Here is a 21,291-nt window from a genome sequence, read left to right on the forward strand (position 1 = left end):
GAAGCCTTCGAGGCCTTTAAGAGGAAGTCTGTTGATGGAGTTCTGCATTCTCTTTTTTTCCCAACAAAACACAGCCACAAGACATCTAACATTTACACTTCAGACATCCTCAAAGTAGAACAAGAAAATGCAGCCTGAGTGCAGAATCCTTCTGGATTTTTATGCTCATTTCCCTAATGCTTCACGGGTCTTTCATCCACACGTAATTCGACAGAAGTTTTTTTAACGCTGACCTTTATGGAGTGTCTTCAAAGCATTCAACTTAGTTCTCATAGAAATAGAGCTTTCTTTCCTATATTTTACTTGTATTGAACGCATGATTGTAATTATGTTATTTAGTTAAGTATGATGTGAACCGATGGAACATGAGCACAAAAAAAGAGAAGGTGGTTGTTCTGAAGAAAGCTCAGCTGAGTGCTTTGGAAATACTCCATAAATATGAGTTATTGCAAGGCAACAAATATAACTGATTCCTGTAAACTGCAGCTCAGGTGGCAGAGCATAAAGACGTGTGTCACCTCCGCTGGAGAGCAACCTACCAGCCTTTGTCTTCCACCTGCTCCCAGCATCAGGGGATAAGGAAGTGTCATTTATCGAGACAGGCAGGTAAGTAGAGGCCACAAAGAGACAATTTTCTATTTCCGAGCCCCCTCCCACAGTGTCCATGAGGGGTGGGGACCTCTCCCAAAAGGTTCTCCCAAAAGGAAGGGAGGAATTAACTAGCAAGATCCTATGACGCTGAACTTACTAAGTTTCCTAGTGGGCTGGGTCACTGTGCCAGAAAGGGACAGCTCGTTGTCACGGCTCTCTCTCTCCTTTCCCTTCCCGTGATCTTCGCTCTTGTCTCATGTCTCGTACTGGTGACAGGAAGTCATAAGAGCATCTGCTGCAAGGAGATGGCAAGAGAGGAGGTCCCGGTGGAAGATGCAGGTATAAAGTGGGCAAGCATCAGTCTGTGAAGATCTTGGACACCGGGCTAAGGCATCCGGACTTGATCCTACAGGCAATGAGGAGTGACTGAGGTTGAATCTGTGCTATAGAAAGGGTCACTCGGACAGTCGATATGGAGAATGGAGGCAGGGAGACCATCAAGGAGGCTGCTACAGTCACCTGGGCCTAAACTAATACGGGGAGCCCAGGTGGAGGTGGGAGGCAGGTGGCGGCCAGACCTCACAATGGATTAGACATGAGGAATGAGGAAGAAAAAGACTCTGACGAGGCTTAGGTGTGTGTCTTGGCCAACTGGCCCCACCCAGAGAGACGGAGAGGACAGGAATTCGAGCAAGATGAAGCCCTCAGTGTTGGCCATTTGGGCATGTGTTGTTTGAGAGGCTGCCAGAAGGAGAATTCCAGGAGCCCAGAGACACTCAGACCTACTGAGGGGACAGCTCTTGGAAACGAGCTGCTCTAGCTGCTTGAATCAGGTGCAAAGCACCCTCTGTCTTGAGGCCGTAACTGGCCTCAATAACTGGCAGCAGAACAGGTAGGGTGGCAAAAGCCATGGCTTTGAGATCATCCCGATCTGGGCAGAAATTCCTAATTCTGCTGGTATGCGTTCTGTGAGGCTTTGGATGTGTGATTTCATGCCTGTGAGCTCTGTTTCGTCATCTGCGAAGTGGAACTGCATAAAAATACCTTCTTCATGAGCTATACGGAGAATCAAACGAGACGGTGGAGGTAAGCACCAAGCTAGTGCCTGACACATAGTAGGTGTTCAGTAAATGGTGTTACTAGAACTAGCGGAGGTATCTTATTGTAATTTATAAAATACCGTCTATTATTTTCTTAATCCTACAGAAATTAAAAAAAAAAAATTGCAATTCCAGAGTGGAAGGTCTAGTGACTCCAAGGGATTTGAGAAAGAGCTATGGTATTCATCTCAGTTCAACACGACTTTGTGGGGCTCTCCTGGGTGCCCAGGCCTGTGATAGGCGCTGAGAATTTAGGAGGAGCTTCCTGAGTTTGCCGTCTTCTCTCCCCTCCCCCGCCCCAAACAGACAGTCACGATCACCAAGGAGGGGGGCTCCCCCCAATTGCGTAGGAGCTCTGAAGAGTTGTGTTAAACAGACAGTCCACACTGGGCACTGGGCACTGGGCACATAGAGAAAAGTCGCGCCAAACCTGTGCCCTGGGGGCTTAGAGCCCAGTGAGGGGCATCGGTGAGTCTTGAATGAGCTTTTTCTCCAGGAACCAGTGTCCACCCCCGCCTTAGGCTCCCTGCCCAGGCACAAGGCTGCCAGCCCATCTGTGTCCTTGAGAACATGCTGGGCTCCTGACCCAGGCGGCAGCTGGTCCACTACCTGCTGCCCCTGACCCGGCACCTGTCCAACGGCGAGGCGGGGAGGGCAGAGAGAATCGGAGAGCTGGGAAGGAACGTGGAACTCATCCAGGGCATGGGATGTGCAACTCGCTCAACCTGGAACAAGAAAAGGCCTGGATTTTCAGCGAGCTTGGCCCTTTGCCAGCCGTATGGGTTGTGGCAGTTGCTTTTCAATCGGAACCTCAGTCTTCCTAACTATAAAAGAGGGATAATAAATGTCTACCTCACATTTGTGAGGATTGCATAGGAGATACATAATTAGGACCCTTTTCATGGAAAATGACAGGCACTCATTGAATGCCAGCTTAAGGGGAAAAAAGAAGGGGGCATTTATTGGTTCGAGGTGTGGCTGGAAAGTTGAAGGGTGAAACTAACTTCAGAAACCAGGTGCTCAAACAAACATCAGAAATCTGCCCCCCTTCCCTCTCCCTCTCCCACTCTCGCTCTCCCTCTCTCTCTCTCTCCCACTGTCCTCCAAAATTGCTTTATTTTCCTATAAGTCTTCCTTTGAAGCAGCCTTGGGCTTATATTCGACCTCAGCAGAAAGGGAGTGTTTCTTTACCAGCAGTCTGCCTCTAAGACCGCCTCTAACTGGGTTTTGCTCGGCCCTCTTTAGGTTAAAGTCCACGCCTCAACCAGTCACTGTGGCCAGGGAGATACCCTATTCCCACTGGCCAGGTTGGACCATTTGTCCATGTTTAGAATGCTGGATTCCAGGTTGGCTCATCCCCACCCAGATAACAAGGACTGACTGTGGAGAAAGAAGGATCCAAAGGAAAATCCAGATGCTGTCCCAGATAAAAAGGGCAATGGATACTGCATGGATATGGCATGCCAAAACAACATCCTGAGCATTACCAACGCCACAGTCACCACCGTGACAGGGTCACAGTGTCTCACCTGTGTGTTCCTGTGACCCACTCCTCCCCGCGTGGCTTCTTCCACGATCATTCTGTGCCTAGAAGACTCTTGGCACTCAGGCAGGTCCTCTGGGAGCCTGAGGCTCTTCTGCTTGCCTGCCCCCCAGAAATTGTTCAGTCCCTGCCTTCATCCTGTCTCTGCATCCTGAGATGAACCTGCCCCAGTCATGGGCTCTGCTCTCACCTGCACCAGACGCCAGCCTTTACTCTCTCATCTCCTCATAGCTGAGGCCCCCTGACGACCCCTCTATGGACCCAGTTCTGCTCCAGTTGTGGACAAAATCAGGAAGTTTGAAAGGACCCCAGACCCATTCTTTAAAGCCCATCACACAGAGTACCACGCTTCTGCCCCTGACATTAGGACCTGTTTTCATTGCTGGAATCTATCCTTGGCCCTATATCCTGAGTTCCTATCTGGCTATCTTCACTGGATGAGTATATCAGCAAACTTTTGGTTGCAGAAACAGAGACGCTCACTCAAACTGACTTTTTAAAACCACATAAATGTGTTGGCTGAGGGGCCAGTACAAAAAACCCAGAAGTAGTTCAAGCTTCAGGCAAAGCGAGATCTAGCAGCTCAATGACATCTCCTAGGATCTGGTTTCTTCCCCCTGTTAACTCTGTTGTCTCAGTGTTGACCTCATCCCAAGGCTGTTTCCCTAGTGGTCCCAAGATAGATTCAAGTAGCTCCCAGGCTCTATGTTTCCACTTTTATAGCCAGAAGGAAAGAATAGTTCTTTGTCCCAGCATTCCTAGCATAATTCTAACAGATTAATTTTGATTGAACCAGCTTAAGTTTTGGAGTGCTTTATTATGTAGCAAAAGTAGCTGGAACACCATGCAAATGGGTGCACAGGCACTTCAAAAGAGAATAATTTTGATATCAAAGTATTAAGAGACACCCTCGGGGAAATTTTTTTTAATCCATGAATATTTGTTCTAAAGAAACCTCTTGATAAATGTACTGCAAAAGTCAAATGGAAAATAACAAATGTTGTAATGAGCTGTTCAATTTTACTGGAAAACATACACCCTGAAAAAATTGAATACTTCATTCAATTTCTGTTTGTCCTTAAAATCAGTACATAGTTTCAATTATGACCTATGATTTGTTAAATATAGGTTATCATCAATTTTATTTCATTTTTAAACTCTTGACAAAGTCCAAATCAAAGCTATTAACTTGCATTTATGACAAAATTATAGTCCGTCCTTGAAGTGGTTCATATTGAGTGGAATATTTTTTCTGGTCCCCAATTATTCTCAGGAAACTGAGATTCTCTTCTATATGTCTGGACCATAACCATGTCAATGTTGTGTCCTTTCACTGCTGGACTTGCTTTTGCCTTAGCGCCAGAAGAAGGGGAATGTTCCCCAACCTTCCAGAATCTCCTTCTGCCCCATTCTGCCCATTCTGCAGTAAATTACCAGACTCAACTTGCACCCATTGAGAAAAGGCATCAAGGGCTGCTGCTTCTTCCCATAGGCCCAACCACACCAGTGCTACCTCGCCCCACCTCCCACCGTGCCTTTCCATGTGTCTCCACCTCCTTGGTTTTTGTCTCTCTTCACCCTCTTCCCTTTGCTCTCCTCTGCTCTCCTCTTCATTCCAGATGGATACTTGCATTATATCAGCCTCTTCGAGGAAATAGCCCAGACCAATGCCACTCAGTCCCCGACACCAGGTCATAACGCCGGCATTTCTGCCAGACTCACCTCATTTATCACCAAGAGAAAGAAGCAGCAATTAATAACCACCCATTCTCAAAGGCAACTGAGATTGACAAACCTCACACTCCTTTGGGGAGCTGGGTCTTGGGGAGGGAAGCTTGTGGATGGGACTTCCCACCAGGAAATTTCAAATGCAATCTTTTTTTCATCAAACTTTGGGGCTCAGAAGCCACGACCTAGTGGTTAGAATTCCTTGTGTTGAAGGTATCCGAACATCCAACTCAAACTGGTTTAAACAATAAAAGGAATTTGTTACCTCATATACCTGAAAAGGGCAGAGGTAGGCCTAGCTTCAGGTAAGGTTTGGTCCAGACGCTCAACCGATGCCACCAAGAATCCAGTTTTATTCCGTCTCTCCTCTGCCTAGTACAACAGTATCCTCACTCTAAAGCAGGCTTCTCTCTTGGCCACAGGATAGCTGTCAGTATCTCCAAAAGTCAGTGAAGTCCACTTACCAACAGATCAACACAAGTCTCAGAAATGAGTCATTATCATTATATTAATTCAGGCTTACCAGAGAGGCCATGATCCTTCCCCCAATACTCTCTGCCCCTCTGCCCTGGCCCCGAGCATACATGCACACAAACCCTGAAAATACAGGGATGAAAATCAAAATACAAACACCTGACCCACCATTCAGCTAATCCTGGCATATTAGGATGTTTTTTCAGCCTTTTAAAAACTATCCATATATTTATATCTATATGTGCTAGATACAGAGAAAGGTTGATTATATATGATTATACATAAAACTGTTATATGTAGTTTGTGCTTTTTTAATCGAAGTATAGTTGACACACAATATTACATTAGTTTCAGGTGTATACATACTTTATACACAACAAAATATTTACACATTCACTTTGAACTTTTCCCTATGTTAATTAATATTCTCTTACAATACAATTTCTTTTTTTTTAATGTTTATTTATTATTGAGAGAGAGAGAGAGAGAGAGAGAGAGAGAGAGAGCATGAGCAGGGGAGGGGCAGAGAGAGGGGGAGACACAGAATCCGAAGCAAGCTCCAGGCTCTGAGCTGTCAGCACAGAGCCCGATGCGGGGCTCAAACCCACAGACCACGAGATCATGACCTGAGCCGAAGTCAGTCACTCAACCAACTGAGCCACCCAGACGCCCCTACAATACAATTTCTAATGGTACCATCTCAGAACAATCTAACTTCAAATCAGCAATCAGCATTTATTGGAAGGCTTCCTAACCACCAGTATTCTTATTTGTAATCCCTTGCCAGTGCTTCAATCTGCTATTGACAAAAGGAAAAAAAAAAAAAACCTTTTTAAAATTATTGTTAATTTAATTAGTTGTGATAATGGTATTATGGTCCTATTAAAAGGAAGAAAAAGTCCTTATTGATTAAGAGGTACATACTGACAAATCAAATGTAAAGATATCTGGGGTTTGCTTTAAAATATTCCAGAAATAGGGGCACCTGGGTGACTCAGTCGGTTGGGCATCCAACTTCGGCTCAGGTCATAATCTTGCGGTTTGTGAGTTCAAGCCCCACATGGAGCCCACTTCGGATCCTCTGTCCCTTGCTCTCTGCCCCTCCCCTGTTTGTGTTCTCTGTCTCACTCAAAAATAAATAAATAAATAAAATAAGTAAATAAACTTTAAAAATTCCAGAAATAAATAAAAGTGGGGAGCAAGGGGTGGGATTGCTCAACAACAACAACCACAACAAAGAAGTGAGTCTAATTGGCCCTGATTGGCTGACTTGAATTATGTCATTGGCTGATCCTCCTGTAATCTCTGTGGCCAGAAAAATGAGAGATACTGTCTGGTTTAAGCTAATTGGGTCCACCCTTTGGTGTTGAAGTCAATGCCAACTAAGCCACATGGATGAGAGGCAAGCTACTCTTAGGAAGACAGAAATGGATGTTGGAAGGCTAAAAACAGACTCCAGACCACAAGTCCCACATACTTCCTGGATGGAGGGCATATTAAGGTACTTAACTGTCCCCAAGATGGCAATAACGATATGTGTCTGCACACCTTTTCACAATTTGCCAAATTCCTTTCCATCCATTACTTCCTTCGAGCTTCACATTTTCTCTGAAAGGTAAATATTAGTAACCCTGATGTCCAAATAAGCAAACTGAGATTCAGGCCAAGGACACATAACTGGTCAGTGGCAGAACTCCTAAATTCTGTATTTCTTCATGGTAATGCCACTGACTTCCTAGGAGATGAGTTTCTAGAAAAGCACATTCAAAGCTGCCCCCAAATGGCAAAACACGGTCCAAGCCCAAGTCCTTAACCCTCCAGCTCAGTACACAAAAGGCCCACCAAGACAGCCTGTTTTATGATGTTCATGCTTCTGGAAATCCTGAATTCTCCCATCTGTGAGACAAGGGGATGACATAGCCCCCCTAAGGCCCTGTGACAGTACTAATGTTTCCCATTGGGCAGATTCTCTGGTCGTATCCCAGCCAGCGCCGTCATTTCCTCTGTTCCTGCCTCTCTCATCCAATGTTAATCAAATATCTACTAAAGCCCAAAGTCCTCACCATGGCAATCAAGCTCCCCTACCTCTATTTCTCTGACCTCCCTCCAACCACTTCTCTTCACTCACTCCTCTTCCTTTGAGTTTCTGCTTAAACGTCACCTTATCATGAGGTCTTCTCTGACCCTTCAGAAAAAAAATATCAACATCCCCAGCACTTCCTAATCTCATCTCTGTTTTAATTGGTTCCATAATAATTATCACGTCAAATGTCTTACACATTTATATCTGTATTTTGTCTCCCTTTCCATGAGAAGGTGAGTACCTCAAATTCAGGGATCTTATCTGTTTTGTTCATTGATTCTAAGAGTCTGGAACTGTTCTTGGCACATAGCACGTGTTCAATAAAGATTTGTGAAATAGTGAATGCTATCAACACAGCCAACTAGCCATACTCTCTTGCCTTTAGAGTTTTCCAGACATGGATGAATACCAAGCTAAAGGCCCCCCAGTGTCAGAAGACTCAGACAAGACTTTCCAGGGGGGTGTCCTCAGAGCCCTTCTCATTCTTAAGGTGTTCCTCTCTCTCCCCCATGACAGTGGCAGGGCGGGGTGATAACCAGAACACCAGTAACTTCAAACAAACTCTCTCTCCTCCTCTTTAACTTCAACCTTTTATGCCCTCAAGGCTGATAAGGTTACTTCAGAACTGATTAGTATAACCTTCACGGGTAGAATGGAGCCTCACTTTGCCTAAGGGGACCTGGCACCTATATTTTATTTCTGGCTTCTGTGGCCTTAGCTGAAACTAAGATAGAAACAATCCATTTTAACACCCTATTACACATACATCATGTCACTGAATGTTCACAGTGACCCTGCAACACAGATGTCTTTATCTCCATTCTGAAGATAGGGAAACTAAGGCTCAGAGAGTCCTTCCTCTCTGGCCTCTGAGATTGGATAAATGTTCACAAAGTCCTCTTCTCTCAGTTGCCCTAGAGCGATATGGGTATTGCTGTCCTCAGGATCCCGTCATCTGTTGTGTTCTCTGTAGGACTCCGCCTCTCACCCAGTTCTCTAACCCCAACCAGGCAGCACCCAGAGGAACTGCTGACCCTGATCAGCTGGACCTCTTGTCCACCGCTGCCATAAGCAGCTTGGTGGGGAGATAAATGGCTGTGATTATTAGCCTCAAATGAGGTTTAGGGATTATCTGTGGATTTTCTCTATCCCTGTGGCAGGCACAAGGGAGAGGGGAGGGGCTACGATTTCAGAACCCAGAACAACCAGAACATTCATGACTTGAATTGTACCAAATCTCGAGAGTCAAATGGGTTTGCGTTTGGATCTAAGCTCTGTGACCTTGGACAAACCACTTCACCTCCTGGAACCTGTTACTTTTCTCTGTACAAGGAAATGGAGACATGCTAAGAATGTTCTTCCACATCAGAAGAGGATCGCTCTCCAAAGCTCTGGTTTGAAGGACTGTGCTCACAACTGCAAAGCTCTACATCAGTTACTTCTAGCATCTTATCCCCTTTTGCGTCTCCTCAACAATGTCTTGAAGGAGCAAACTGAATTACTATATAAAACAACAACACCAATACAAGCAGCCAACATTTACTGAGCTTCTTATATGCAAGCACTTTACAGGCCTGTTACTACTTAATCCTCGCAATAAGCTTAAAAAATAGCTTCTATTTCATGCAAGTAAATTTGGTTTCATGCAGCTTGCCCAATGTCACAAAGTTGGTGAGGGGAAGACCAGACGGAGGACCCAAGTTCTATTCCCTAAAGCCAATATTTAAACTCTCTGCTTGGGGCGCCTGGGTGGCTTGGTCGGTTAAGCATCCGACTTCAGCTCAGGTCATGATCTCACGGTCCGTGAGTTCGAGCCCCGCGTCGGGCTCTGTGCTGACAGCTCAGAGCCTGGAGCCTGTTTCAGATTCTGTGTCTCCCTCTCTCTGACCCTCCCCCGTTCATGCTCTGTCTCTCTCTGTCTCAAAAATAAACGTTAAAAAAAAAAAAACCTCTCTGCTAAATGTCTCAATGGCATATGCCATGATTTCTGTAGGATATTCTGCTGGGGGCCTGAACTGGTGTCATTAGAGTAATGTTTATGCAATCTGATTGAACTACTTTTATGAGCACATACCACACTTGCCTCTCTGAGTCCCTGTTTCTTCATCTATAAACTGGAGGTGATAACACTTCCCTTCAAAAGGCTGTTTTGAGGACTGAGTGAAATATAATAACAGTTCAAGAAATATCCGTTTTCCTTCTTTTCCTCTCAAAAATTAATATAAATTGATTTGTTGAAATAATGACAACTGGGACTTAACATCGATACAAACAGGAAAATAAGTCAGGTATGAAATTGATAATGTTGGAATTGTCTACCTACCTACTCAGTGTGTCACATGATTCTGCAGCTTTTGAGATGCTGTGCATTGCTCTGACATGAGGGCTAGACGATACGGAAAACAGAGTGGAGAGGTGCCATTCTCACCGATTCAACAAACATTCATTGAGCCACTTTCCGCAGCCCTGTGGTTTCGGTGAAAAACGCAATCGACACAATCCTTGTCTTCATGGCGATTACATTCTGGTGCGAGAAGCAGAATAAATAAATAAATAAATAAATAAATAAATAAATAAATAAATAAGATGTTTTCAAAGAGGAGCAAGTGTTATCAAAGACAAAACAAGGTAATCATCTAGAGTGTAACTTGGGAAGAGAAGGGGCTATTTTAGAGAATGTGGGCAGAGAAGCCTTGTGTGACAAGACATTTGGCACAAAAGCCTGCAAGCTGGGAGCTGAGGCCTCTAGCTAGGAGTGAGTGGTATGTGTTTAAGGAATGAAAAGAAACTTTGTGGCTGGTGTGGAGTGAGTAACAGGTTAAGTAGTAGAATAACATGGGGGCCAGACTGTGCAAAACCTTAAAGGGAGTTTGAGTTTTATTCTGAGTTCAACAGGAAAGATGCCATTAGAAGTTTAGCAGACTAACAACTTGATCTGTTTTATACTTGTATTTAGTTTATTTTATTTTTAAAATTTTTTATGTATTTATTTTGAGAGAGAGAGAGAGCAAGCAAGGGCAGAGAGAGAGGGAGACAGAATCCTAAGTAGGCTCTGCACTATCAACACAAAGCCCAATGCGGGGCCCAAACTCGCAAACCAGGAGATCATGCCCTGAGCTGAAATCAAGAGTTGGACCCTTAACTGACTGAACCGCCCAGGCACTCCTGTTTTATACTTTTAAAAGCTACATTGGACCCAAACGAATATGGACACTTAGTTTATAACAAAGCAAGCAGAACAGTTGGGGGGGTGGGGGGTAGTTTTTTTTCCCTTTCAATAAAGAGTGCTGTGTCAATAGAGTAGCCGTATGGCCAAAATATACTTAATCTTAATCCCTGTTTCATACCCACATTAAAATCAATTATATATGGAGTGTAAATCTAAATATAAAAGGTAAAACAATAAGGATTCTAAAAGATAACAAGGAGAATGTTTTTTTGACCTTGGAGAGACAAAAGTTTCTCTAAGCAGAACACAAACAGCACTAACTGTAAAGGAAAAAAATGATACATTGACCTATGATAAAAGTAGCACCTTTTGTTCATCAAAAGACACCAACAACAAAGGGAAAGGGTAAGCTGCAGCCTGCGGGAAGATATTTACAATCTATATGGCTTCAAGGGATTCCTACCCAGAACATACAAAGAAATCCTACAAATCAATAAAAAAGCAACATATCAGAATAAAAGAATTGACAAAAGACAGAAGTAAGCGCTTCACAAAAGTTTTCCAAATAGTCATTAAACATGCGGAAAAGTACTTCATTAGTCATCAGATAAATTCAAATTAAAACCTCTACATACAGAGAATGACTAAAAGTAAAAATAGATTGACCATACCAAATGTTGGTGAGGATGTAGAAAAACAGAACTCTCATGTCCAGCTTATGGGAGTGCAAACTGGTATTCTCCACTTCGGAGAACTGTTTGAAAGTGTCTACTAAAGCTGTATATATGCACACTTTACCCGTTTATTCCATTCCTAGGAATACACCCAACAAAAACCCTTACCCATATGTATCAAAAGATCTATATAAAATTTGGAAACAACCCAAAAATCGATCAAAACACTGAGATACAGTCATAGAGTGGAATACTACACAGTAATAAAAAGTCAGACATTGCTGACATAGGCAACAACATGAATGAATCTCACAAATGCGATATCAGGCAAAAGAAGCCACACACAAAAGCATACATACTTCATGATTTCGTAAATCAGTAGCATTAATCTGTAGTGTCAGAAGTCAAAACTGTGTTACCTTTGAGGAGGAGTAAGGGGGTAGCAACTGGGGTGCCATGATGAGGACTCATGCTGTTCCATTTTACTATCTGGGTGCTGGTCGCACAATTGTGCTCATTTTGTGATAATTAATTAAACTGTTTATAGGACTTGTGCTCTTTTCTTTATAAGATATATAGGTTAAAAATCACTTTGAGAAGCAAGAATGAAACCAGAGAGACCAGTTAAGAAACTTAACAGCAGTCCAGGCAGGAGATCATGATGGCATGGAAGGGAGGAATGTGGTGGAGAGGGAGAGAAGCAGACTAAGTTAGGATGTATTTTGGTGGAAGAGTTTAAATGATTTGCTGACGGATTGGATGCTGAGAGAAAGGAAGAATTCTATACTGCCCCCCTGGGTTTGTGGCCCCAGTGTCTAGGCAGATGTGGAACCACTCGTCCACATGAGGAAGACCAGGAAAGGAATCAGCACCATTGATATACTTTCATATGTTGCCTCATTTATTTCACCCAGCAACCTTCCTTGGTACCTATTTTTTATCCCCATTTTACGGAAAAGGAAGCTGAGGCTCTCAGAAATGAAATTATTTATCCAGGCTTACACAGGTCTAGGAGGAAACAGAATGGGAAGACTGTACCCAGGAGACAGTCAGATAAAGTGTTGGAGCCTGCAGACTCAAGTCAAACAGCCAAGGTTTAAACCTGCCTCTGTCAGCATGTAACCTTCAGCAAGTCTCTTCTCTTTTCTATATCTGTAAAGTGGGGACAAGAATCATACCCTCCTCATAGGGTTAATATATGTCAAGAGCTTTAACGGAGCCTAATGCAAGTCAGCCATCTGTAAGTTAGCCATATCAGGGTCCATGTGGACTTCCCAGAGGGGTGGAGAAACAGAAGGTGGAAGCTAGTTCTTGAGCCAAGATTGAGTTTCATTAGCATGGTGATTGCCCCTTAAAACACTGAAACAAATGACGGCATATAATGTTATTGCCACATAATAGAGACCATCGGGACAAAACTCCAAGAGCCAAAAGACATAAAGTGCATACAACAGAGGAAATCCTGGCTTGGATGGGTGTTGGCCACCTCGGGGCCAATACACTTTTCTTTACTTTGGAGAAGAAAATTGTTGCAATTATTTAGCAACCATTTTGGAGGGCTAAATTCCAGCTTCCCCAAGGTGCTCCAAGGTAGAGGGCAATAAGGTTTTACTTTCCAGAGTCAGTAGTCAAAGAATTCTGCACTCTTGGATTAAGTTATACTTCTCATCACTTCTCTCTTATTTGAATTATTTTTTTTAGTTGTTCTTTTTTTGAGAGAGTGCAGAAGGGGCAGAGAGAGAAGGGGAGAGACAGAATCCCAAGAAGGCGTTGCAGTGCCAGCACAGAGCCCAACGTGGGACTCGAACCCATGAACCATGACCTGAGCCAAAATCAAGAGTAGAACGCTCAACCAATGAGATACCCAGGTGCCCCTCTCTTATTTGGGCTATTGCAGCAGCCTCTAAACTGAACTCCTCCAATTTCTTCCTCTTCCACAAGTACTTCCTTAGCACCTACATCCGTGGTCATTGCTGGGTGCTAGGGAACAATAAGAACAAACCCATAGGTATGATGCCCTCGTGGAGCTTCAGGTCCACATCACTCCAGAGTGATATTTCTGTTACTAGAAAGCACTTTACAAATTGTAAAGCACTGGTCCAATGTCGCTACTGTAGGATAATCAAGGTAATGATAGCAGCTGTTAAAACAGAGCTCTTGCCTTTCAACGTGGCTGTCTGCTGCCTGTAGGATAAAGGCATAAGCCAAGTCCAAACTGGATTCCAGCCTCATTTCCTAGCCCCCATCCCTTATCTCAGTCTCATACTCCATACTCACCAAACCACTGAGAGTCCCTTTATTTCCACACCCCGAGGCCCTTAAATATTCCATTTTTTTCTGTCTGAAATACTCTTCACCTACTGTCTGCCTACAAACTCCCACTTAATCCTTCAAGATCCAGTTCCAACCTCTTGCAACTCCTCCCTCCATGCAGGTTTATCTCTCCCTCTTCTCCTTTTTGCAGCACTCTCCGTATGGTTGTTTCTCAGTAGAGGTTAAGATACAACAGAATAACCTAAGAATCACCTTCAAATCTTGTGCCAACCCTGCTCACCAGCCATCTGGATTCAGTATGTTTGGGGTGCATTAATGGCTAAGAATTCAGGGTTCAAGTCAAACAAACTCAGATTAAGCCCAAGCTTAGCTGTTTACCAGCCTCATGACCTTGCCCAGGTTACTTAACCTTCTCAAGGTTCTGTTAACTCCACAAAGTGGGAATAGAAATAGGAAGGAATGATCAGTCAAGACAAAGTATGTAAACACTTAGTACAGCACCTGACACCTGGGAAGTGTACAAATTGTAATGGTTATTGAAAGAATTTTGGTTTATTCTGACCCTGGCAGCCTATCCATTTCTTCCCCACCCTACCCATCTCCAGGTTGAGAATCATTGCTGAGAATTCATCAAATTGTACTATAATCCATTGTTTATGCACCTGTGTCTCTTACTAATGTGAGCCCTGGAGGGCAGGAGGCATGTCTTAGTTCTAGACGCCCAGCACGTAGCACAGTTCTGAGAACAGCATCACCGCTTGCAAGCTGTGTGATCTTGGTCAAGTCGGCCTGCCTCTTTTGGCCTCAGAGGTTTTCAGTGAATACCAAATGAGATTATGGATTTTAAAGTGTTTTGCATGTTGTGAAGTGAGTTGTCGTCATTATGGTCATGCCATCCAGGGTGAGAAGGGGCTGTCATGTCACAGCCACGTACCTGTGGCCCTCCGTTTCCTCTTCTTTTTCATCCCATAGAATATCAGTGTGACCCTTTTTCCTCAAACATTCTTACTTGGTGTATACCTAATAGTAAATCCCACAATGACCTGCATAATAGCTTCAGCCTTTTCAGGGAGAGAGGGACTATAGATGCCCTGGTGTGAGGTAAGCTCCTCTCAGGATACCAGCCACTGAGAATACTGCAGCAAGCAAGACAGACATGATCCTTGCCCCAGTAGAGTTTTAATTCTAGTTGAGGGAAAGCCAGTGATAAACAAATAAATCCATAAATAAAACCATTTCAGAGAGTAATAATTACTAAGCAAAAAGAAGTAGATAATGTTACAGAGTAATTGGGGGAGCAAATATTATATAGGGTGGCCAAAGGTCTTTTCAGGAGTTGACATTTGAGCCAAAATCCAAGAGACAAGAAGGATTTAGCCATGTAAAGACCAAGGTTAAAAGAGTCCTAAGTAGAGAAACGGGAAAAAAAAAATTAAGCAACTTGGTACAAAATGGTGGTTACTGCAGATGGAATTACTAAGTCAGGAGAGAGTTGGTAGTGATGAGGTAGGAGGGTTAGACAGAGATGCTCCCACGTGAGGTTTTACAGGCTGTGATCAAAAGAGAAATGGGAGTGGGGAGAGGGAGAGAGAGATGAGATTGGGAGAAATCAAATGAACACTGAAGGAAAGGAAGTTACTTTGACCTCTGCTTCTCACGTGTGCATACATTCAGCAGACACAATTCAACATCTCTTGTATGTCAGTCATTGTGCTAGGAGCTGGAGATACAAAGAAAAATAAAATATGGAACCAGTTTTTATGAGCCTGGTAACTGAGAATATAGATGCCTAAGTAATTTAAATACAATATGATAAGAAGTCTCCTAGAGAGATGTAAAGGCTGAGGGAGATTAAGGAGGGAGTGACTGTGCCTTAGGAATCAGGGAAGTTCTCACTGAGAATGAGGACACTTTAACTTACAAATAAAGTGTAAGTAGTACGGGGGAAGATGTTTCAGCCCCAGGGAGCAGCAGATGATAAGGCACTGGGGTGAACCTGTTCAGAATAAGTGATTTTCTGTCCTTTTGGAAACAGCTGGAAAGGCAGCCTGGGTCTTCCTGGTGAAGGACCTTCAGTACCACACCAAAGAGATTGTATTTTTTATGAATGCACTGTACATATGGAAGGCTTGGAAAGCCCTCTCTAGGACATGGTACTACAGGTACTTCAACAGAGCAAGTACAAAACCTGCCTTTGGTTAACTGGTCACAGAAATGGGGGCAGGGAAGAGAGACTTCCAAGGCAGGAAGCCCTTTGTTCTCTAAGTGACAGGACCCTATGTTCCCAAACTTCAGGGCAGAACTGACTCTATGGGGAGCTCCCCCCATGTCTCCCTCTTGATTTCACTGCTGGCGCCCTCTCTGGTCCCCGTCGCCAGCCCCCGCCTCCTATCTCAGGAAGCTTGGGTCTCCCTGGGAGCGGGTCTGCCCTTGGGGGAGGCCTCTCGGCTTTGTGCCCTGCAGCTCGGCTGACACTCGGGGCGGACCGAAGAGGGGCTGGGCGCCCCCGGTGTGCACATGTGCTAGCCCAGGCAGGAGGGAGCGCCTCCGCGGAGGAGTGCAGGAAGGGGGAAGGAGACGCGCGCCAGAATCTCGGTCCCGGGCGCCCTGGTCGGCCGCGGAGGAGCTGCAGCCTCCAACAGGTTCGTAGAACGCACGCTCGCTCTCTGCTGCTGAGCCGCCACCTCCTCCGCTGGAGCAGGTTCGCCGGAGAGACCCTAGCCATAGGCCCCGCGCCGGCGAGCTCCCTGAGGGTGGCTTCCTCCGGTCCTCTTTCCTTCTCCCGGTAGCTCTCAGCCGCCACCGGCTCTTCCGGGGAGAGGCGGAGGGAGCCACGGGCCCCTTCTCGCTTCAGCACCACCTCGGGGACAGCTCCCCTCGCCCAGCTGGGTCCTCTCCTCAGGTCAGCACTGCACCTGCCTACAACGGCCATCCGCCGGCTCCTCTCCACGTTGGGTCCGGGTTCAGTGCCACGGCCTCCGAGGACAGTCCCTCGTCCCCGTGGACTCCGCTCCCCGCGTCAACACCGCGGTGGCAGACAGCTCTTACCGGCCGCCTGCTTCCTGGCGAGCCGCGAACAAAGCCGAGGGGCTGGGGCCTCCCGCGTTCCTTGCGGGTGGGTGGTTGCATCGATCGGGGATTTCGGCTTCCCCAGAGCAGTGTCTGGGGCGAGCTGGGGAGGGGAGCTCAGTCACAATCGCGCGTCTCTGGCTTGGGTCTGCAGTTCATCAAGGCCTGGCCGTGCAATGGCGGGTCCCAGTTGGAAGTCGGAAAGAGGGTGGAAGGAGAGACAGGCACAGAAGGGTCCAGGACTCCAGTGGGGCGGCTGGGCCTAGGCTAGAAGGGAGGAGTGCGCTGCCCCTTCTTCCCTCCAGACCCCCACTTCCACCCTAACTCAGGACCATGGACTTCCTTCAGAGAGCCTAACACAGATACCCGAGGCTGACAGCTGCAATCACTGACTCAGGCTGTCCCCGGAACATCCCTAGAAAGTGTGAGGCTGAGTTTCCGTGGGGGGAGGGGGCCGAGAAACCGCGGGGAAGCCTCACGAACTGGGCAGCTACTCCGCTCCCCACCTCCGGAGTGATGCCGGAGAGGAACGAAGGGGGGAAGGGAGAGACCCCAGAAGCAGCAGGTTGTGAACTAGGCTTGGCTCTGGGAGGCTGCAGGTAGTAAGAAAAGAGGTTGAAGGAGTATGAGAAGCTGGGAGGTTCCCAAACAGAGAAGCCAGTTCAGCGGGAGAAAACCAAATGTGGAAGAGGAAACCTTTTCTCTGTGAGCTGAAGCTGGGAGGGCCCTTGCCTCACGTGACCCTCTCAATCCCGGGTAGTCTCAACCAGAGACCCGGGAGTCCGGTATAGGGGGCAGAGGTGATTTGCCCAAGGTCACTTAGCAATTAAGTAGAATTGGGCCTAAAGCCCGAGCTCCCAAAATCCTGGGCCTGTTGTATAACATTCATGGGGAAGTGTTTTAAAACCCCAGATGCCGGGAGAAGAGCAGAGTTGTTTCCATTCTGAGTCCAAATCTCAGCTCTGTCACTTACTAGCATGTGACCTTGGGAGAGTGACCTTCTGATAAGACAGGTTAATAGTACCCACTTGTGGTGAGGATTTAATGAAATACCTATATAATAAGCTTAGGGAAGTGCCTGGCACATAATAAGTACTCAAAAAATGAGCTATCCTTTCTGCTACTATTCCCTCTGTAAACATGTGCTGAAGACCTCTTATGTGCACTGGCTGTGCACTGGGGAGTCAGAGACGTGTCCTGAGGACACAGACCAGCAAAGGAAGCAGAAAACAGTTGCAATATGATGTGATAAGTGCTATACTAAGGTGAGTACACAAGGCTATATAGGATCTCAGAGGCAGGAGTGATGAGCTGTGGGGAAAGGAGAGGAAAGGTACCTCAGACACTTGCAACTGTGTGCAAAGGCCAAGAGGTGTGAGATCAGAGCCACCAGCGTGATGTCACTGCGCCAGAAAGTCCTTAAGATGGGGAGTGTGAAATGAGAGTAGAGAGAAAAGCTGAAGCCAGTCTCCAAAGGGCCTTCTTCTGTGATGAAATATTTCAGTGATACTTTAAAAAATAGAAAGAATAGTATAATAAACCCCCACATACCCGTCATCCAGCTTCAACGGTTGGCCAATTTTGTTTCATCTTTACCCACACCCACTCTCATCACACTCAGACACACACACACACACACACACACACACACACACACAGAGGGAGAGAGAGACATATCTTGAAGCAAACCCAAGACATCATATCACTTAGTGCAGAAGGATTTTAACATCAACAACAACACCCTGCCATTCAAATATTGTTCTACCTTAGAAGTCTCTACCTCAAACTCTGACTTTCATTCCTCAATCTGTTCTGAACATTCCTGTCCTTAGCAGAAAGTGTTGCGAGAGATCCACCCTGAGATGATAAGTCATGTGCATTAGAGAAACTATTTCAGAAAAAAATGGAGGGTACATCAGCCCTCAACAGATTTTACAAAGCCAGAATTGTTTATCTCCACTGCCTACACTGTGGCTAGAGGCCAGTACTATTTGAAGACAATAATCAAAAGACAAATTGAGCCCATAAAGAAAAAGACAAAAGCGAGAGCTTCTCTTTCAAAGTAATCTGAACTATAAGCTTATAAGGACAGAAGGCTTGAAGTCATGGAAATCCTGGATTTGGAAATCATCAAACCCAACAGCCACTTTTTACAGATGAGGAAGACAAGGGACAGAGATAGGAAGGAGTTTGCCCAAAGCTCCACAGTGCTGAGACTGCAGCCGAGACCTTTGAACTCATAATCCAGAGTTTTTGTCAGTTCACCATTCTGCCTCGAAGACTGGGTCTTAGAGTTTCTCAGCCCCTAAAACTGGGATGCCATTTCCTTCCAGAGCTCAAAGAGGCTGGAAGGAGGAGGGAAAGTGGGGCAAGAAATGTCCTTCCTGCTTCTCAAGAGGATGACAATGTGTGGCAGTTGGTCTTTGAGATACCTTGACTCATTTCCCTTCCATATCCTTTCACAGAAAGTCTACAACGGTGGTACCTATATTCTGGCCACTGCATGCATCTTCTGTCTCTCCCCTTGGTTCTCATTAACACATTTCTGCAGTCAGACACCCAAACCTTATTTCTGCATTTTTGCTCATCCTGCCTGTCTTAACCAGATGAATATGAAGTCTCTCTTTTCCATTTGCCCCCAACTGGGCTGCACATTCCTCTTAGCGACAGACCGCCATTTCTCTGAGATATGAGTAATGTTTGGCCCAAGTCCTGACAGGACGCAGAATTCTTGTGCCTTTCTGGAGCATGAAGTCTCTCCTGTTACTGATGAAATGTGATGGATGTGACGGGTATGTGTGCTCCCATCAGGCTCTGGGCACTTCACAAGTCAGCATTTTGCTTTTTAGGGATGCCCCTGCCTGCAAAATGGGGAAGGCAGTATCTCACAAGTTTCCCTGAGTCTTAGGTGGACAATTAAGGCACATGTTAGGAGTTCTAAGCATCCCTCGTGAAGGGAAGTCAGCAGAGAATGGTCAATAAAATTGCCTTATGTCTGGGAGTATGATTGCAGGCAAGGTGATAAAGATAGTGAATTTCAGCTTATGAAATTATCCCAGCTTTTAGCCTGAGGTGAGACCAGTTCAGATATATATTATGTTATATTATGTTATGTTATATTATATTATATCATATTATATATTGCATTATATTATATTATATTATATTATATTATATTATATTATATTATATTAATACAGGTTTTTCCACACTATCTGAAAGTTCACTTTATGTCATATCACTTTTATGGAAGACCTATATTAGTACCTGTTTTCACTAGCCAAAAGAAATTTGAAAAGGATTTCACTTTTACAAAAAGATAATTGCTTCTTTGCTTTACACCATTTGGGTTTTAAAAAGGTTTCATAAGAATGCTCTACTTTCAAATAGCAGGGGAAACCTGTATTATATTATCTGGGCCTAGGTGAATTTCAACAGATAAGCATTTATACTTCCTCCAACATTTACTCTTTGAGTGGCTACTCTGTGTCAGGCATGGTTACAGGTACTGAACAAGACACCTCAGATCCCTGCTTCCATGGGGCTTATAAACTTGCAGTAGACACAGTCATTAATAACAATTAAAAAGTAAGTGTGAAGACTTTTAAGCATACAGAAGGACAGATAGGGAAGGTCTGTCTGAAATGGCAACATGAAACTAAGGCCCAAATAATAAGAAGTCAATCACGTGAGGATATGGGGCCAAACATTCCAGGCTCAGGAAACAGCTCTGGAAGAGTCCTTAAATGTGAGCCTGGACTCTTTGGGGACAGGCAGAGGGCCAGTGTAGATGAGAGTGGAGAGGGGGCAGGGACCAGTCCATCATGCAGAGTCTTCTAAGCCATGGTCAGGATTTGGGATTTTGTTCTAAATTCAGTGGATTATCACTGGATGATTTTAAGCAGGAGGGTGATAAAAACTGCTTTTACTTTAAAAAGATGCCTCTGGTTACTGCATTGAGGAATGGGTGATACGAGTATGCTGGGCTGGGCATCGAGCAGGCAGAGAAGGTGAGACACAGCTTCACCCCTTGAGATGCTCAGCATCCAGCAGAGGAGACAGGACATGAACCAGAATACAGAACCCTGTGGGAAGGGAGGCCATGGGGAGGGATGTGCAAGGCATTATGGGAACACAGAGCCAAGAAGAACTCATTCAGTCTGGGAGGCACTGGGCAGGGGTTTGTGGAAGTGGGCCATGGCTGTTGGATTGCACTTAGAAAAGGAGAGGGTAGGGCTGGTGCCCAGGACAGAGGAAGGCAACTTAGCAGCAACAGAGTGCCTGAAATGCGAGCCAGGCTGCCCGGGTTCAAATCCCAACCCTTCCATTCAGTAGCTTTGTGGACTTCCACAAGTTACTTACTACTCTGCGTCTCGATGTCCTCATCTTGAAAATGGAGACGATGAGAATCACAATACTAATTTCAAGGGATTTCTGTGAGGGTTAGCCAAGTTAAATTTTGGGAAGCACTTAGACAGTGCCTGGAAAGCACCTAGAAAGTGACATATGAATAAATAAAAATGGAGCACGTCCGAGAGCAGGAGCCTCTGGCGGAAAAGGTCGAGTAGGAGCCCAGCTCTGAGGGA

The 21,291-nt window shown here is 45.2% G+C and overlaps 1 protein-coding gene across 1 annotated transcript in view; it reads left to right on the forward strand.

Annotated features, from left to right (window-relative positions):
* Positions 1-16,040: 16,040 nt before the first annotated feature.
* Positions 16,041-21,291, forward strand: part of CPLX2 (complexin 2) — an 83,208-nt gene continuing 77,957 nt past the window's right edge. The window contains exon 1 of the mRNA XM_060635074.3: positions 16,041-16,278. The gene's annotated coding sequence lies outside the window, so the exon portion shown is untranslated. The remainder of the gene's footprint in view (positions 16,279-21,291) is intronic.

Source organism: Panthera onca, chromosome A1 (genome assembly GCF_046562875.1).
Source record: "Panthera onca isolate mPanOnc1 chromosome A1, mPanOnc1 haplotype 2, whole genome shotgun sequence".
Taxonomy (NCBI): Eukaryota; Metazoa; Chordata; class Mammalia; order Carnivora; family Felidae; genus Panthera; species Panthera onca.